The sequence below is a fragment of the Sparus aurata genome, chromosome 13, assembly GCF_900880675.1.
Source record: "Sparus aurata chromosome 13, fSpaAur1.1, whole genome shotgun sequence".
In the NCBI taxonomy this organism is placed as follows: Eukaryota; Metazoa; Chordata; class Actinopteri; order Spariformes; family Sparidae; genus Sparus; species Sparus aurata.
The window spans coordinates 3,824,747-3,844,223 of NC_044199.1; the positions used below are offsets into that span (position 1 = coordinate 3,824,747).

Consider the following 19,477-nt stretch of genomic DNA (forward strand, 5'->3'; position numbering starts at 1 on the left):
GCACGTACTCATCAGCCAGCACAGCGGCAGCAGAAAGTGTGCTCACTTTCTGTTCATTCAGGTACACAACAATACGCTCCGACAAACACTTCTTAAAGTCCTCTAACAGGATCAGCTCTCTCAATGCATTGAAATCACTAACTTTACACGTTGCACACCATTTATCAAATAGAGTTCCCTTCTCACGGGCAAACTCCACATAGGTTTGAGCAGAAGTTTTCTTGTGACCTCGAAACTTCTGTCTGTACACTTCAGGCACAAGTTCATATGCTCGTAAGATAGCTTTCTTGACAGTTTCATAATCTAAGCTATCTTCGACAGGGAGTGCGGCCATAGCATCCTGAGCTTTACCATGCATTTTACACTGGAGCAGAAGCGTCCATACTTCAGGCGGCCATTGTAAAGCAACCGCTATCCTCTCAAACACATTGAAATAGGAGTCAACTTCATTATCCCGAAATACAGGTATTAATGCCACATGCTTACTAATGTCAAACACTTTTTTCGGTGGGCTGGTGGAGGAAGGTGGTGTTATACCTGAGTCTCTAGGAGCACTCTGCCCCATGTTAGAAGCCTCAAGCTCGAGTTGTCTCAGTCTCACAGCTCTCTCCGTCTCAGCCTGAAGTTCAGCTTTTCTTATTGCCAACTGGAGCTGGAGCTGAGATTGCGCCTCCCGTTCACGAGCTTCCAGTCGTCAGCCAGACGGACTTTAAGCCGTGCCTCGGTATGGCCAGTACTGCTCTGTGGGGAAGGATCATACCTAGGCAGAGTAAACGGGGTCTTCCCTCGTTCACCTGCCTGGGAAACCTTCCCATCGGCTGAGGGTGTCTCAGTACTTGGACCACTCTCTGCTTCTGCAGAGGAACTGGGAAGAGGCACAGACTCCATCTGCTCAGTCAGAGTAATCGCACCCTGTTCCACCAATCCACCAATCACTCTTTCTCTAATTTCTTTTTTAAGCATGGCCCTAATACAGGGAATATTGAAGTGCATAGCTATCTCTAACAAATCATCCTCCTACAACGTTGTACCTGTTCAGCAGTAGGATGTGCTACAAATGTATCCAATTTAAATGTTTCTGCCATGGTGTCAGTAGCCAGCAGCACACTCACTCAAGCAGACAGCTGAATCCCTAATGAGCTCACTTAGCTTACCTAGTAATCAAGGAGCTCAGCAAACACTCACCACTTAACTAAACACCTGACAGACCCGATTCCATTGTCAATTTACAAGTACCAATGTACAATTTTCATTTCATATCCCGGACGAGCCCCCATTTATGTTACGACCCGGCTTGATTTAGAGAGCAGTAACACAATTGGGACAAGAAATGAGGTGGAATACAACACTGGACCGGCTCAGGTTAAGGTCAGAGTTTAATTAAATAAATAAGGAGAGTGTACTAGTACACAAAAATATAACAAAAAGAGACTGTACAGGTGCTGACAAATGACTAAGGCACAAAAGGAAATTGGATAAATAACAGCTATTAAGCTCTTTCTAAAAAAAAAACACTAAAGAACAAAAGGAGGTCAGCACCCATAAGTTTACAAAAAACAGCACACCAAAAACAAACAAACAAACAGCTATACAGCAGCTCAAACCGGGAGAGAGACCAACTCTGGTACTCAGTATTAAAACATTCAAGACACACGAAGATATGCAACGCATAGGGAGGCAAGCTGATCACAGGGTCACAGCTGCGCGAAACTTAAGACACACATGCCATTTATACTGCAGCTGCGGTAGATTGAAGGCTCTTGATTGGCAGGTTTGGTCAAGTCACAGCCACACCAATCCCAGACGCCCGTGAACTGGAAACAGGAAGTAGGAAGTAGGCCTCAGCTCCAGAAGGACCAATCCGCGACAGGGAATCACACAACCGGATTTGCATAATGGAAGAATCTCTCATAGAACACACACAATGGTTACAAGTTAAACGGCAGCCAGCGGCGGCTGTAACATATGGACGATGGCAATTGATTGAATCAATGTAATATTCACATGACCACCTAATTGATCTTAATTGCCTGTTTTTAGAAATATTGCAAACCCTCAACCATCGTACTTTACTTCACAGCCCCACAACATGATCCAATAGTGCACCTTGTAACTGGATCTTTACTGGTTCCTGTCCCCCTCCTCCCCCATGCTTTCCCTTTCATGTTCAGACACACGTTCATCTGGAGTACAGTTCTCAACGGGCCTGAAAATTACAACCCGACCCGACCCGGCCCGTGGGTTTTTAAGCCCGAACCCGACGCAGACGACACACCAGCATGAATTGTCTGCCCTAACCCGGCCCGAACCCGACCCCCCGCGTGCCTGCATTGTTTTCCTCATACACTTGTTATCATGATCAGACAGACAGCAGACGGAAAGGTGGCGCGAGCCAGGAGACAGGTGCTGCGTCAACGTCAGCAGCAGCACCCGCTCGCGCTGCAAAGAAGACACCGCGCTTCGACCAGTGGGAAAATATATTCAGAGAAACAGAAACAGACGATTTCCCCACTCCTCGAAAAGCAAGGGTGAATATCGCCTGTGGCAAGTTTACTTTTAGCCAATCCCATCTTCTCCAGCCAGGCTATAGGCGCGAGTAGCCTATAGGTCACGCACAGCAGCGTCACTTCTGTGTCTGCCCCTCCCCATGAAGCAGGCAGCCAACAGTGATGATTCACAACAAACGATATATAATTTACACCTGCAAGAAATGTGTTTATGAAATGTGTTTTATAAAAAAGGAAGCCCGAGGCCCGACCCGACCCGGCTCATTTGCGTATTTTTTTGGCCCGAACCCGGCGCAAACGGGTCCGGTCGGGTTTGTCGGGCCCCCCCCGTAGAGAACTCTAATCTGTATAGTCAGAAAGGCAAATAAATATACCAATGTGGGCCCCACTGGTATATTTATTTGCCTTTCTGACTAACCCTAACCCTATGTGGCACACTTGTCTGCACTTGTTTGGACAGTAAGAGTCACATCATGATTAAACCTGTGATGGACATTTACAATAGTTTTGCACATCTTTGTGAGCGCTGGTTCAACAGAAGTGATGAGAATTAAAGTTACTGCAAACAATGTGTTGGTCTGTTCTGTGATTCACTGTCATTACATTAACTCCAGACCTGCAGACCAGACTGAGCAGCAGTGAGAGTGAACTTCTCATCAGCAGGTTCAGGATTGACCAGCTGGAGACAGAAAATGCAGGTGATGAAGTGAAACAATTAATTTATTGTGAGCTCCAGAATAAAGCTGTAACAATCCACCTGGTGTGGATGAGATAATTATGCTACATTTAATCAATGATAAAACATAGTTTTGTATTTGTGTATTTAAAGCTTTGTTAGAAATGTATTCAACCATTCACAAAAATAAATCAAACTCATGTTTTTCAGTCCAAGCCACAGAACTGACATCTTTGGGAACTAGACTGACGGCAACCGAGAGCAAAACAAGTGACCTAGAAAAAGAGAATGCAGGTCTGTGACTGACAAACATGAAGGTTTTATAACTTTACTGGTTTGTTATTGTCTGTGATATTATTGCAAACTTTTGTGTAAGAATTACATGTGTTTCCTTGAATGCAATTTTAGTTCCAGTCTCTTTGATACAAAGCTAAAAAACATATTGACAGTATTTTGGTAATTAGTCATTCGCCAAAGTGTCGACCTGATGATGGCGCTGTTGGAAACATCAAGAGATGATCAGACTGATTACAGTTTATATGGATGTTGATCATGTTTTCCTTGAAGAGTTTGACTGAAGTGTGTCAGTGCACTAAAAACTTATTATGAGCTCCAACAATAAAGCTTCAAAAACTAACATGGATAGGATGAATGTGTAATTTTTCATAATGAAAAATATAATAGAGCTCATTGTTTTGTGTTTTTGTATCATGGAAAATTAATTTCCGCATTCACAAAAAAAAATCAACTTCTTCTGTTTTTCAGTCCAAGCAACAGAACTGGTATCTTTGGAAAGCAGACTGACGTCCTCCGAGAGCAAAACAAGTGACCTAGAAAAAGAGAATGCAGGTATCACACTGACAACCTTCACCTCAAATTAAGAACAGTTTATGTTGCCTAAAGAACATCTTAACTACACAGGTGTTGGATGAGAAATGATTTGTGTGAATAATTTGTGTAACAATCACATTTATTGTTTTGGACAACATGGAAAACTACTTATTGTGTCAGTATATGTTCTGATCATAAAAGAAACAATAGTTTTAGCACTCAGACAGACAAAGAAGATATGAGTCAAGATACTGTAAATAATGTGTTGTGCATGTTAACAGTTTGATATTTTGATGTCTGCTCTGTTCTGTGATTCACTGTCATTACATTAACTCCAGACCTGCAGACCAGACTGAGCAGCAGTGAGAGTGAACTTCTCATCAGCAAGTCCAGGATTGACCAGCTGGAGAGAGAAAATGCAGGTGAGGGTTGTATCTACTCACACACACACACACACACACACACACACACACACACACCTGCACACACACACAGCTGCACACATTGCCACATTGCCAACATTAAGTTAAATCGTTACATTAAATGTTCTTCTTCGTGTCATCAGAGAAACCAAAGGTGGCCTTCTACACAGCTCTGACTGATGCAGGAACTCTTGGACCATACAACACAGACATCACACTGAAATACAGCAAGGTCTTCACCAACATTGGCAATGCTTACAATCCATCTACAGGTAACATACTGCAGCTCACATGTGGACATTTTACATACATCAGTTGTTCCTGTTTTTCATTTTCTGCTCTCACTCTGTAGGTTTCTTCACAGCACCAGTCAAAGGTGTCTACTATCTCCAGTTCACTGCGTTTGGTTACCATGCTGGTGGTGTACGTTTACAAGTGTACAAGAACAACCAAAGGATTATGTATAACTTTGAGACCAACGACCACAATTATGTACCTGAGTATTTCACTAACTCTCTGGTGTTGGAGCTGACAGCAGGAGATGAAATTCACCTGGTTCTCCCATCAGGCAATTCTATCTTTGACAACAGTGATAATTACAGCACCTTCAGTGGCTCCCTTCTCTTCACACTGTGAGGATGTTGTTCAGGCTGCTGTGTGACTGATTTGTCACAAACCCTGTTGTTATTGGCTGAACTGTGAATCTTTATAAAATGCTGATATATCTCAGCACTGCTGCCTCCAGGACAACTTTCTGTACATTCACTGCATGTATCAAATAATGTGATTCTCAATCTGACTTCACTTTTGTGTCGTCACATGAAAACAACATTCAAATAAATCAAAGTTGCATTCAAGTGTTTGGATTCTGTTTGTTATCATTGACTGTTGGCTGTGAAGCCTGAGATGAGTTTTATAGATTCACTACATGAGTCTCATTCTGACCTTTTGCATCTCAGGCCTCATTATTAAAATAAATTAGATGACCCTCCATTTTTACTTCAACACAACATGACGTTACTACAAAGTCTGTGTGATTTACTGCAGCTGACTCTCTCTGAATATCAGAGTAATACCGCCCTCTGGTGGTGAAAGATTTGTACTGCATCAAAGAGTTTGAACAGACCTGAGAGGGTGTGTGGCCTGAACACTTCCAATCAACTGTTGGTACATATCAACATAATAGATGCAAGTGCACAATGTCACAACATCTAAACACTCGTTTGAGAGGGTCTCCACATAGAGGACGTATTTCAGGCAATCATGGCCATTTTTCTGTATGGCTGTAAAGCCATACTTAATGTATACTGCCTCATATTTTCAGAATGTAGTTTGCCATGAATTCTTAGGTTTTTTGCCTCAGAGTCCTCCACAGCAGAGCTGTTGGTCTGCTGCTTCGGTCTATTCATTGTCAAAAACCTGTCCATTTTGTGCTAACTAGCTACACGCTAGCTTGAGGAGCAGAGCAGCTTGATAACAACCACCAGGTCTGCACGAATATGATGTAGTCATGCCGAACTTGGAGCTGAAACTGAGAATCCGACGATCATGGCAGTTTACATGTTGTATGGTTCAGGACATATGGTTATTAAATATATATATATATACTGTATATATATCATTTTTTTTTCTTATTTTCCCTCCAATTATATGAGCCCCCCTAGCGCCCCCTGGTGGTCCCCACTTTGAAATTCACTGCTCTATACTGTCCATGTGCCTTGAACTTTATTTTGTACTTTGCATGAAATGAGTTACTGGCCCAACAGTTACTCATAGATTGAAGTGACATAAATACACCTGATTTCTTTTCATCAAGACCAATGAATTATTCCCTGAGAAATTAAGGAAAAAATCTGAAAAGCACCCTATTTCAGAACGTGGGGTCCATCCCTTCAGCTGGAAGAGTTAGTGGGGTCTATTCTGGGCTGAGACCCATCGTCCCTCTGAGTTTTAATGGAGATCACCTCCATAGTTTTTATTTAATCCTGCTGAGAAATGAGCAGATGCAGGTGAAAACAAGGAGATTACAGAATAAGAAAGAATTAGCCAACTGCTGAATTCGTACTCGCAACATATAGGGGGCAGTATATCACCAGAGTCACCGCTAACTGCTGCCAACTGCATGAAAAATATATGACAGTCTGCATTTTGTGATAAAGTTTTTGATGGCAGATGTTGTGGTGTAGAGGCTCATGGGAAATATTCACACTGTATAAGAACAAAGATGTGGATACGTTTTTTCAATACTTTTGTCTTTTTACTCACTGAGTTGAGTCAGCCACACATGCAGCATCAGGATCAGTGTGTGTCTGTGAGTGTTAGTCTGTGTGTGTGTATTAATAAACACAGTGTTGACACAGTTGTGACTACATGAGAGGGTGTCACAGGCTTCATGCCTCAACCAATCACTACTCTTCTTTATTTCTGCTGACATGCTATTTTTCTATGGAAAACTCTCGTTCTTCCTTCTGCACCTGTGTGAAGCTTTGGCCCACGTGCAGAACTGCACATAGACCAGTTGCTCTTCTCCTCACTTTGTTTTTTTAAACAGGTGCTTTTCCTCTATCTGTATCTCTGGCTCTTAGAAACTCTTTGATAACTCAGTCCCTTCTTGACATATCCCATCATATCTGCATTTTAAAGAACAATAGCAGTGTTGTATATCTGGTTATATGATTTTGTTCTTATATCTGTGTTTACATTTTCACACTTCACATCATCACACTACAGCAGCTTTAATCAGTAGATGCACATTTCAATCAGCTGGTGTCCAGTAGTATGTTTCAGCAACTCTTTCACACTTGATTACCCTTCATTTCTTACTTTTATCATTATTAACAACAAATTTATTTATAGAGCACTTTTCATACACGGCCGTGCAGCACAAAGTGCTTTACACAAGAAAGATATAACAATAATAAAGAAAGCCCCTCCCTCCCAACCTCCATACTACATACACACACACACACACACACCTGTGAGGATTGAGGAGGCGCCGCCTTTGGGGCCGTCCACACTGGGAGGAGTCACAGGCTGTGCCACGGGGGCACCAGTGCCCAGGCCCCCCGACCCTGACAGACAACAGCTGGCCGGGCCGAAGGGACCCAGGGACAGCACCCCAGCAGCAGCCCAGACACAGCTCCCAGTGTGGAGGACCCCCCTGAGGAAACTCTGGAGTTAAACCTTAAAAACTAAAAACATAAGATAGGATAAAAACCCTGACAAAAGATAAGTAAATGGAGTAAACAGTTAAAAGGATAGAAATATGTAAGATAGTAGATAAAATAAAATTGTACCGAAGATAAATAAAAATGAAATTATTTAAGATTAAAATTGTTTTAAAAAACAAGATAGAAGCAACAACATAAAATACGATAGAACCACATGAGAACGGAATAAGAATTTAAAATATTAGTTAAAAGCCTGATTAAAAAGGTGTGTCTTTAACCTTCCCTTAAAAATATCAACAGTCTCTGCAGACCTGAGGTTCTCCAGCAGGCTGTTCCACAGGTGGGGGCCATAGTGGCTAAATGCCGCCTCACCGTGGGTTCTAGTTCTTGGTTTTGGTATGGATAAAAGGCCAGAGCCGGAGGATCTCAGGGTCCGCGAGGGTTGATATGATAAAAGCAGCTCAGATAAGTAGGAGGGCACAAGGCCGTTAAAACATTTAGAAACCAGTAAAAGAACCTTAAAATCGATCCTGAAGCGGACGGGGAGCCAATGCAGTGACTCTAAAACTGTTGTAATGTGCTCCCGCCCTCTGGTCCTCGTCAGCACGCCTGCGGCTGAGTTTTGTAATAATTGGAGATTTAGAGAACTCTTTTTGGGAAGACCAGAGAGCAGGGCATTACAATAATCTAAGAGACAGGAAATAAAAGCATGCATTAGCACCTCCGTACTGCCGAAACAAATGAAATTAACAAACTGACCTTAAAAGACAACATAGTTTCATTCTGTTTTACTTTGTTTATATGTGGCGGACCCTGCCACCTTTCTAGCTTCTAACAGTGTGTATTCAGGTGTAGAAAAAATAGATATTTCTGAGTTTGTATTATTAAATCGTTAATATAATAACTGTTAAGATTCTGACTTTTAATTTCTTCTCCAAAACTACAAAGTGCCTCCTTAATCTAAATAACACAGTTCACTATATAACATTATGAGGCTCTGTATCTTTGTATTGTATAACAGTGGCGGTTCTAGGGGGGGCCAACAGGGGCCAGTGGCCCCATAACTCTGAGTCTGGCCCCCCTGTATAGTGTATATAGTGCCCAAATATAGTGTCACTGCACTCACAGCAGTTCTACAGTATATATTCCATAGTGTGATGTCTTCATACAAAATGAATGAATATGCTCAGATAGATGTTCATGTTTGCCTTCTGCATCTGTGCTCAAAGTTACTGGTTTTACTTCAAACTCATCTGAATAGGATGTGGCTGTTCTGGACTACCGTGCACCGAGTCTGGCAGCAAACAGCATCTCCACACATTTCAGCGGCGATCGTGAGGCGGCTGTCGTGTTGGATGTGACCTGTGGCACCGGACTGGTGGCACAACAGGTGAACCTACAAGACCAAAAGTGATCCTCTCTATAAAATATGACTTCTGTGTCGATCTCTAGTTTGTTTGGTAAATGTAAAGATGTGTTTTCTTCTTTGCATCAGCACCATGACAACCTGCAGTACAAAGCGTCGCTGGAGCGTGAGCTGAAGCAGATGGAGGAAGAGGGACATGGAGGTATACCAGAGAATGAACTGCGAACATGTGCGGACTGACTGCTGTGATCAGCTGTTTTCTGGTTTTAAAATTCCTCGGCTGTGGGTCGCACATCAGTGCATGTCATCGACAAAAAGGACAGACGAATTTGCGGCTTGCTGCCCAGTATAAAAACAGCTATTAACTATGCAAACAAGGGCAGCCATGCACTGCAGGCACACTGTCAAACAGAAGTGCACAGGAAGAAGGTGCAGGTCACAGCATCAACACGTGTTGCCAGCACCTTTCTTCCACGCAGAGAGGCAGCAACTTTTTCTAAACCCATGTTGGTCTTGTGAAAACACACTCTTTGCGGCAGATTGTGCTATTAAAGTTGTGCTGTTGCACATGTCATGAGAGAAGTTGTCAGTCTCATTTCTTATATAGCATAATGTGACAATGTATATAGATAGATGTATGTATAGATACATTCACTGTCTTGTAATTCTGCTTGATTTTGCTTAAAAAAATGCATCAGATTGATGTTTAAATATGAAATATTCAAAATTTTCATCAAGGGGAGCATGATCCCGAACCCCTCGAGAGGGGTCGTATCCTTCTCCCCTTTTTCACCCCTGACCCGTTTTCATGCCTGATGTTACATGCATAGACATGTTGCAGTGAAAGTGACATCTATTGTTGTCCTGCTCGTAATCCACCTCCGTTTTCTACAAATGCAAACTTGTCAATATGCATTAAATTCTTCCTGATGAAAATATGAATGTTTTTTTAATATGAGAAACTGTGTTTACTGTGCATTAATATCTGCATTGATAAAAATTGTGCATTTCATAACTCACCACGAAGATTTAAGATTCAGATTTTCTAACTGAAGACAATAAAAGCAACAACCAACACTGAAGGAAACAAACTAATGATTAAAAAGTAAGAAGAAGTGGAGGAATTGATGCAACATCATGTAGAAAACTGGCATTTTGTGCGATTCAGCATAAAAATAAATGAAGATCTGAACCTTGACTTTTTGACCCCTGACCCACTCTCAGGACGATCACAGTGCTCAATCCAAGCATGATTTTCATATTGATTTAGAACATGTGTAAGAGAATGAGCTCATTAGAGTCGGAGTGAAGACATGTCCATGTGTGTGTATTAATAAACACAGTGTTGACACAGTTGTGACTACATGAGAGGGCGTCACAGTTAAAGTGTTCCTCCAGCCTGTAGCAGCTTGTATTTTCTCACCAGCACAGAGAACATATTGAATAATCTGAGGCCTTGAATCAAACTGTCAAACAAGAAACACTTGTTGTTTTTCCCATTCGTTCAGCCAGCTGAAGTTTGGAGACGATATAAGACAGACCCACTCTACCACTGTACCTTTGTGGAGACGATGAGGGTTGTTGTTGGTTTGCTGTTGTTGCTGCTCGGTCTGTGTGGATCAGGGGCTCAGGGGGAGGCTGGAGGCCTCGGTGAGGTGGCTGAGATCAACCAGAACACAGATCCAAAAGATGCAGCTGAGGAATCGACCGAGCAGACCACAAAGCAAACCTACCCTGACATCTGGACGGAGCTGAGGGCACTGAGAGACATGGTGGTGGAGCTCAATGTTCACATGGAGCTGCTGCAGAGAGAGAATTCAGGTACAGACTGATTACTTTTCCTGTTCACTGATGATAATGTTTTATTGCAGCGTGTGAGTGAAATGATGTACCTACTGTGAGCTCAAGAAAAAAGCTTTCAACATCAATAAGATATGGGTATTTCAATGTCATTTAATGACAAATACAACAACAATATGTTTTGAAAACAAGTGACCTAGAAAAAGAGAATGCAGGTCTGTAACTGACAAACATGATATGATACAATGATTTTAATACTCAGAATCAGAATCAGAAATCCTTTAATGACCCGCAAACGGGAAAATTTGTTTGTCCCAGCAGCCAAACAATAAAATATTACAAAAGACAAACAAATAGCAAAAATAAACAATATGATTAAAAAGGTAAGCCGGTATGGTAAGGTAAGGTATGAAGAATGGCACATATCAATATAATATATATTATACTATTCAATCATCATTACTGATACATTTATGTGTGCGTCAGTCTTCTGTTGCAGCTGATAAAGGTGGAGTTATATTTAATTACTTTATAGACTGCTTGGTTGGTTGAGAATTTCCCCCACATATCTATAAAGCTTTAACTTTCATTTAATGTTAGTTTATATATTATTATATAATTGCATGTTTAAATGCCATTATTTACATTTAATCAATATCATAGAAGACACATAATAGATTTGAGATAATTTAATTGAGTTTATTAAATAAACGTGCATTTTTTTCATGAAGTTGATTCAGTTTAATTCATTTGTGTTTACATATTTCATAGATTTGTGATTACGTGTTTAAATTCCATTTTAATTGTAACAAATCTAGTTGAGCCAATTTGAAGTAACAGAATGTGACTGTTTAACTGTATGAATAATGGCTGCTAGCTGTAATGTTAAATTCAGTATGATGAGGTGAGCAGGACGAGAGTTAAGTCACTTTATATGCAGTTATATTTTGATGTCTGCTCTGTTCTGTGATTCACTGTCATTACATTAACTCCAGACCTGCAGACCAGACTGAGCAGCAGTGAGAGTGAACTTCTCATCAGCAGGTTCAGGATTGACCAGCTGGAGACAGAAAATGCAGGTGATGAAGTGAAATGATGAATTTATTGTGAGCTCCAAAATAAAGCTGTAACAATCCACGTGGTATGGATGAAATAATTATGCTACATTTAATAAATGATACAACATAGCTTGTGTATTTTAAACGTGTTTAGAAATGTATTCAACCATTCACAAAAACAAATCAAACTCATGCTTTTCAGACCAAGCCTCAGAACTGACATCTTTGGGAACTAAACTGACGACAACCGAGAGCAAAACAAGTGACCTAGAAAAAGAGAATGCAGGTCTGTGACTGACAAACATGATATGATGCAATGATTTCAATTCTCACTATGAAGAATGTCACATGTCAATAGAATATATATTACACTATTCAATCATCATTATTGATGCATTAACATAGGGCTGACCTCCAATAGTCGACTATTCGACGATTCGATCTGGAGAGGTCTGATTCAACTATGAACCTCGTAGTCGAATGGTCCGAAAATGTTGTTATGTAAACAAGACCGTACCATTCTGACTATATGGGGGTGCCCACGGCTGCTGAGCATAAATTGTTACGTTGTTTTTGTTATATAAAAGCCTATTTATTTACAAAATATGCCTACTTTCTGGTAATAAAGAGTTCAAAATGATGTGTGCGTTTAAACGGTAGTCTTAGCTTCTTACTACGTATTAATAAATCACCCACTGCAGTTGCACAATCCAAATGAGCGGAGGTGAGCAGCACGCTACAGGACTTATAGGCTCACAATGGCTACTAAGGCGACCCCTTTTCAAAAAAGTGCGTTTTCAGGATCCGTGCGGTCGGTCATGATCAACGATCAGTCGACTACGGCAAAATCTGACGAATGAGATTCGACTATGAAAATCCTTAGTCGAAAACAGCCCTACATTAATATGTGCATCGCTCTTCTGTTGCAGCCGATAAAGGTGGAGTTGTGACACTTTATAGACTGCTTGGTCGGTTGAGAATTTCTACCACATATCTATAAACTTTTATCTTTTTTTAATGTTAGTATTTAAATTATTATATAATTGTATGGTTAAATGTTATCATTTATGTTTAATCAATATCATAGAAGACACATAATAGAGTTGAGATCATTTACTTTAGTTGAGTTTATTTGAGTCAATTAAGAAAATGTGCATTTTTTTCATCAAGTTGATTCAATTTAATTATTTTCAGTTTAATGAATTCATTGATTTGTGATTACTTGTAATTAATTATATTTGTTTAAATTTGATTTTAATTGTATTTAATCCATTTGACTCAATTTAAATTAACAACATGTGACTGTTTAACTGTATGAATACTGACTTCTAGCTGTTATTTTAAATTCAGTATGATGAGGTGAGCAGATAAGACGAGAGTCAAGTCACTTTACATGATTGTTGTGCATGCAGTTATATTTTGATGTCTGCTCTGTTCTGTGATTCACTGTCATTACATTAACTCCAGACCTGCAGACCAGACTGAGCAGCAGATAATTATGCTACATTTAATCAATGATCAAACATAGTTTGTGTATTTTAAACTTGGTTAGAAATGTATTGTATTGTATTGTATTGTAAATGTATTCACAAAAAATAAATCAAACTCATGTTTTTTAGTCCAAGCCACAGAACTGACATCTTTGGGAACTAGACTGACGACAACCGAGAGCAAAACAAGTGACCTAGAAAAAGAGAATGCAGGTCTGTGACTGACAAACATGAAGGTTTTATAACTTTCATGGTTTGTTATTGTCTATGATATTATTGCAAACTTTGTTAAGAATTACATGTGTTTCATTGAATGCAATTTCAGTTCCAGTCTCTTTGATAAAAAAAGCTAAAAACATTTTGAAGGTATTTAGGTAATTAGTCAGTAGCCAAAGTGTCGACCTGATGATGGCGCTGTAGGAAACATCAAGAGATGATCAGACTGATTACAGTTTATATGGATGTTGATCATGTTTTCCTTGAAGAGTTTGACTGAAGTGTGTCAGTGCACTAAAAACTTATTGTGAGCTCCAACAATAAAGCTTCAAAAATCCACATGGATAAAATCATCATTAAATGAAAAATATAACAGAGCTCATTGTTTTGTGTTTTTGTATCATAAGAAATTAATTTACACGTTCACAAACAAAAATCTTCTTCTGTTTTTCAGTCCAAGCCACGGAACTGGTATCTTTGGAAAGCAGACTGACGTCCTCCGAGAGCAGAACAAGTGACCTAGAAAAAGAGAATGCAGGTATCACACTGACAACCTTCACCTCAAATTAAGAACAGTTTATGTTGCCTAAAGAACATCTTAACTACACAGGTGTTGGATGAGAAATGATTTTTGTGAATAATTTGTGTAACAATCACATTTGTTGTTTTGGACAGCATGGAAAATTACTTATTTTGTCAGAATATGTTCTGATCATGAACGAAACAATAGTTTTAGCACTCAGACGGACAGAGAAGATATGAGTTAAGATACTGTAAATAATGTGTTGTTCATGTTAACAGTTTGATATTTTGATGTCTGATCTGTTCTGTGATTCACTGTCATTACATAAACTCCAGACCTGCAGACCAGACTGAGCAGCAGTGAGTCCAGGATTGACCAGCTGGAGAGAGAAAATTCAGGTGAGGGTTGCATAAACTCACACACACACACACACACACACACACACACACACATTACTTATTTAGTCCAGGTTAAGTTTAATGATACAGATGTTCTTCTTCGTGTCATCAGAGAAACCAAAGGTGGCCTTCTACACAGCTCTGACTGATGACGGACATCTTGGACCATACAACACAGACATCACACTGAAATACAGCAAGGTCTTCACCAACATTGGCAATGCTTACAATCCATCTACAGGTAACATACTGCAGCTCACATGTGGACATTTTACATACATCAGTTGTTCCTGTTTTTCATTTTCTGCTCTCACTCTGTAGGTTTCTTCACAGCACCAGTCAAAGGTGTGTACTATCTCCAGTTCACTGTGATGGGTCTCAATGCTGATAATACAGCTGTATCTGTGTACAAGAACAACCAAAGGATTATGGCTAATTGGGAGCAGAACAACAATATGATTCAAAAGTATTTGACTAACTCTCTGGTGCTGGAGCTGACAGCAGGAGATGAAATTCACCTGGTTCTCCCATCAGGCCAATCTATCTATGACAGCAGTGGTAACCAGAGCACCTTCAGTGGCTCCCTTCTCTTCACACTGTGAGGATGTTGTTCAGGCTGCTGTGTGACTGATTTGTCACAAACCCTGTTGTTATTGGCTGAACTGTGAATCTTTATAAAATGCTGATATATCTCAGCACTGCTGCCTCCAGGACAACTTTCTGTACATTCACTGCATGTATCAAATAATGTGATTCTCAATCTGACTTCACTTTTGTGTCGTCACATGAAAACAACATTCAAATAAATCAAAGTTGCATCCAAGTGTTTGTTATCATTGACTGTTGGCTGTGAAGCCTGAGATGAGTTTTATAGATTCACTACATGAGTCTCATTCTGACCTTTTGCATCTCAGGCCTCCTCATAAAATAAATGAGATGACCCTCCATTTTTACTTCAACACAACATGAAGTTACTACAAAGTCTGTGTGATTTACTGCAGCTGACTCTCTCTGTATATCAGAGTAATACCGCCCTCTGGTGGTGAAAGATGTGTACTGCATCAAAGAGTTTGAACAGACCTGAGAGGGTGTGTGGCCTGAACACTTCCAATCAACTGTTGGTACATATCAACATACATTGTGAAAATACTGTATTTGGTTGAAGATCTGCATGAAAATAAACACAGTGGAAGTTAGTTCTAGTGACTGAGTGATGCAAGTGCACAATGTGTTCAACACTTACGAGAGTTTATGTCAAAACAACCACAAATACAAGAATTCTAATCTTTTATATGTAAAGAACACATTAATATGTGTGACACTGATTCAGGAAATGGTGCTGAAGATGTATGAACGAGTTTTTGACGTGCTGTTTTTGTTTTTGTGGCTTTAAGGGACATTTATCTGTAAGATGGTCAGATGTAGAATCTCACCCTGATAACAAGTTACACAATAATGCCCTTAACAACGTTTTTGGTCAGTGATTAATTTAAATTCAATTCCGGCTTTAGAAATAGTTCTTGCATCAGATTATTGGCAAATTATGAAAAACAATAATATCCTTAAGAGATTATAAATATGGAAGCTTTTGGTCATTTTCTTTCAAACGAGCAAAGTGTTTCTCAAACTTAGCTTTTAAAAAAATAATATATCACAACAAATTCCCAACTTTTTGTTATTAAAACAAGCTCTTATTAAATGTGACTAATAAATACACTCACTATTGGGGCTGGGCAATATGTCCTTACACTGTAATGTCTTGAATAACATCACTGCACACATTTTCTTGAGGTCTGTCATTGAGGAGGACTGTATTGTAATGTAATGTCTGTTTTGATGATTCTATAATGGGATTTTCCTGCCAAATTCAAGTCCCGTTTTAATAATAATTAGGTTTATTTTGAAGTGACAGAAGATTCTCCTGCACAGCAAAAGTTTTGTCAGTGATTTGGAACCCCAGATTATTTTTTGTGTATATCATTTCAATACAACTGTGATCATACAACAGTGTTTCTGTGTTTTCTGATGACTGTGCAGACATTTGGAGTTACAGTATATCATACACAACTAGAATTGCACTCTGTGGAGCGCTGACCCCCGTCAAGGCCCAACAGTTACTCACAGATTGCAGCGACATAAATACACCTGATTTCTTTTCATCAAGACCAATGAATAATTTTCTGAGAAATTAAGGAAAAAATATCAAAAGTGCCCTATTTCACAACGTGGGGTCCATCCCTTCAGCTGGAAGAGTTAGTGGGGTCTATTCTGGGCTGAATGAGCAGATGCAAGTGAAAACAACCTCCGAGGTAAGGAGATTACAGAGCAAGTAAGAATTGGCCAACTGCTGAATTCCTACTTGCAACATATAGGGGGCAGTATATCACCAGAGTCACCGCTAACTGCTGCCGACTGTTGCTGCTGCTACCTGTTAGCTAGCCATGCTCCTGATGTGCTGGTCGCCACCTTGCATGACAACCACCGCCATCAGTGTATAAATGTATGTATGAATTACTATAAGTTGCTTTGGACAAAAGCGTCTGCTAAATGAAATGTAGTGTAGTGTAAGTTGTCATCGCATTTGCTTTCTTCAAACTATGAACAGAGGGTCTAGGGAGAACTCTTAAACAATGCATGCTGGGAAGTATGATAACATGCTGATCATGTTTCTTTAATAAACTGAGCTCTGAGCAGTATATTCATCATTTCATCATTTCAAGTCAATAAGACTTGAAGTCAGAAGAACTTCAGCAAATTGTAAGTGTAGTGAACTTTGTGTTTACAACTTGTATATTTGCAGTATGTTAAGTTATTAGGGAAAGATCCTGCTGATGATCCAATTACATTTTTGTGTTTACAGCGCTGAGTCAAAATTGTCATGAACAAAAACACTTGTGGCCGATTTAACACGGGCACAAAGTGGACTCTGATTGATGCAGTTTTAACAACCGGCGCCCACGTTGTGTAAGTAGAAAATGTATTACAAGGTGTGGTCAGGCAACAGAAAGTGAGAAACATGCTCATAAGTCAGCGGCAAGAACAAAGGCAGCAACGTCTGTGTCTACATCAACAACAGATGGTGTTCGGACGTTCAGGTGGTGGTGAAACATTTTTCAGTGGAAATAGAGGTGCTGATGGTTAAGTGCAGACCTTTTTATTTACCGAGGGAGTTCAGTGCTGTGTTTATGCTGGCTGGTTACATCCTGACACGGGCGAACCGGACTGCAGCGCTCGGACTGCTGCACGACACTCTCAGCAAACACGAGACTACACACCCAGACGCTGTGTTTGTTGTGGGCCTACAAGGCTGCCCCCCCTGCCCCCACTCTGGACAGTCCAACCACATCTCGGTGTTCCTCTACCCATCTTACAGGCAGCGCCTCAAACAGGCCCCCCTAGTAAGTAAAACTGTTAAAGTATGGAATAAAGAGACTGCAGGACTGCTTTAACAGTACTGACTGGGATGTGTTTAAGATTGCTGCTGTGAGAGATGACTGTACTGTGGACTTAGAGGAATATGCTTCAGTGGTTACTGGTTACATCAGCACATGCATAGCCACCATTGTCCCCACCAAGTGCTACAAAACATTCCCAAACCAAAAACCCTGGATTAACTGTGACATACAGTGCTTCTTGTGACGCTGAAGGCTACAAAAAGGCCAGATATGACCTACGTAGATCCATCAGAGAAGCCAAGAGACAATACAGAGTAAAGCTTGAGGGATACTACACCACCGCGGATACCTGGTGGCAGGGCCTGCAACACATCACAGACTACCAGCAGCGGAGTAGGGAGGTAACAACCAGCCAAAGCACACTACCAGATGAGCTGAATTAGTTTTACACTCACTTCGATGCCCTCAACACCAGCAGAGGGACTCTACCAACAGATGCAGCACAGAGCTCTTCACTCAAGGTGACATCAGCTGAGGTGTGCAGGGCGCTGAGGAGAACGAACCCCCGGAATGCAGCAGGCCCTGATAACATCCCGGGCCGTGCACTGAGGGTCTGCTCAGTGGAGCTGGCTGAGGTGCTAACAGATATTTACAATCTGTCCCTCTCACAATCTTCTGTGCCCACCTTCTTCAAGACCATCACCATTGTGCCCCTCCCTAAGGAAAACACCATAACCTGCTTAAATGACTACCATCCCATCGCGCTCACTTCAATTGTGATGAAGTGTTTTGAGAGGAAAATCATGACCCACATTAAAAAGACCATCCCAGACACACTGGACCCCCTACAGTTTGCGTATCATTGGAACCGGTCCACTGACGATGCAGTGAACACCGCCATCCATGCAGCTGTCACACATCTGGAGAACAAGGACACGTATGTTCGAATGATGTTTATCGACTACAGCTCAGCATTCAACGCGGTCCTCCCAATCAGACTGGCTGAGAAGCTCCTCATCATTGTACTGACACCTTCCCTCTGCAGCTGGGTTCTGGATTTCTTCACAGACAGACCCCAGACAGTCAAGAGTTGGTACCCAGACATCAGGCACAAGGACGGTGAGCACAGGGACCACCCAGGGCTGTGTGCTGAGTCCTCTTCTGTACACCCTCTTCACCTATGGCTGTGCCCCCACCCAGCGCAACACCACCATCATCAAGTTTGCAGACAACACAACAGTCATCGGACTGATCACTGCTAGTTGGGCAGAGACAGACTATAAAGAGGCGGTGGCTCAGCTGGTGTCCTGGTGCAGCACAAATAATCTCTCCTTAAATGCAGAGAAGACTAAGGAGATGATTATCAACCCGATGAGGAGGAGAGACCCGCACAGCCCACTTCACATCGGTGAGACACAGGTAGAGAGGGTGAAAACTTTTAAATTCCTCAGCACCCACATCAGTGAGGACCTCTCCTGGTCTCACAACACCCATCACATTGCCAGGAAGTCTCAGCAGCGGCTGTACTTCTTAAGAAAGCTGAGGCAATTTGGACTGTCCACCAAACTCCTCAGCAACTTCTACAGATGTACAGTTGAGAGCATCCTGACCAACTCCATCATAGT

General features: G+C 41.0%; 1 protein-coding gene and 1 long non-coding RNA gene across 3 annotated transcripts in view; one reads left to right on the forward strand and one right to left on the reverse strand.

Annotated features, from left to right (window-relative positions):
- Positions 1–19,477, reverse strand: part of LOC115594007 (complement C1q-like protein 2) — a 113,563-nt gene that overhangs the window by 50,873 nt on the left and 43,213 nt on the right. The gene's annotated exons all lie outside the window — the stretch shown is intronic.
- On the forward strand, positions 10,957–14,058 carry LOC115594028 (uncharacterized). Its single transcript, XR_003986407.1, has 2 exons — positions 10,957–10,987; positions 13,991–14,058. It is a non-coding gene; the product is annotated as an uncharacterized LOC115594028 (long non-coding RNA).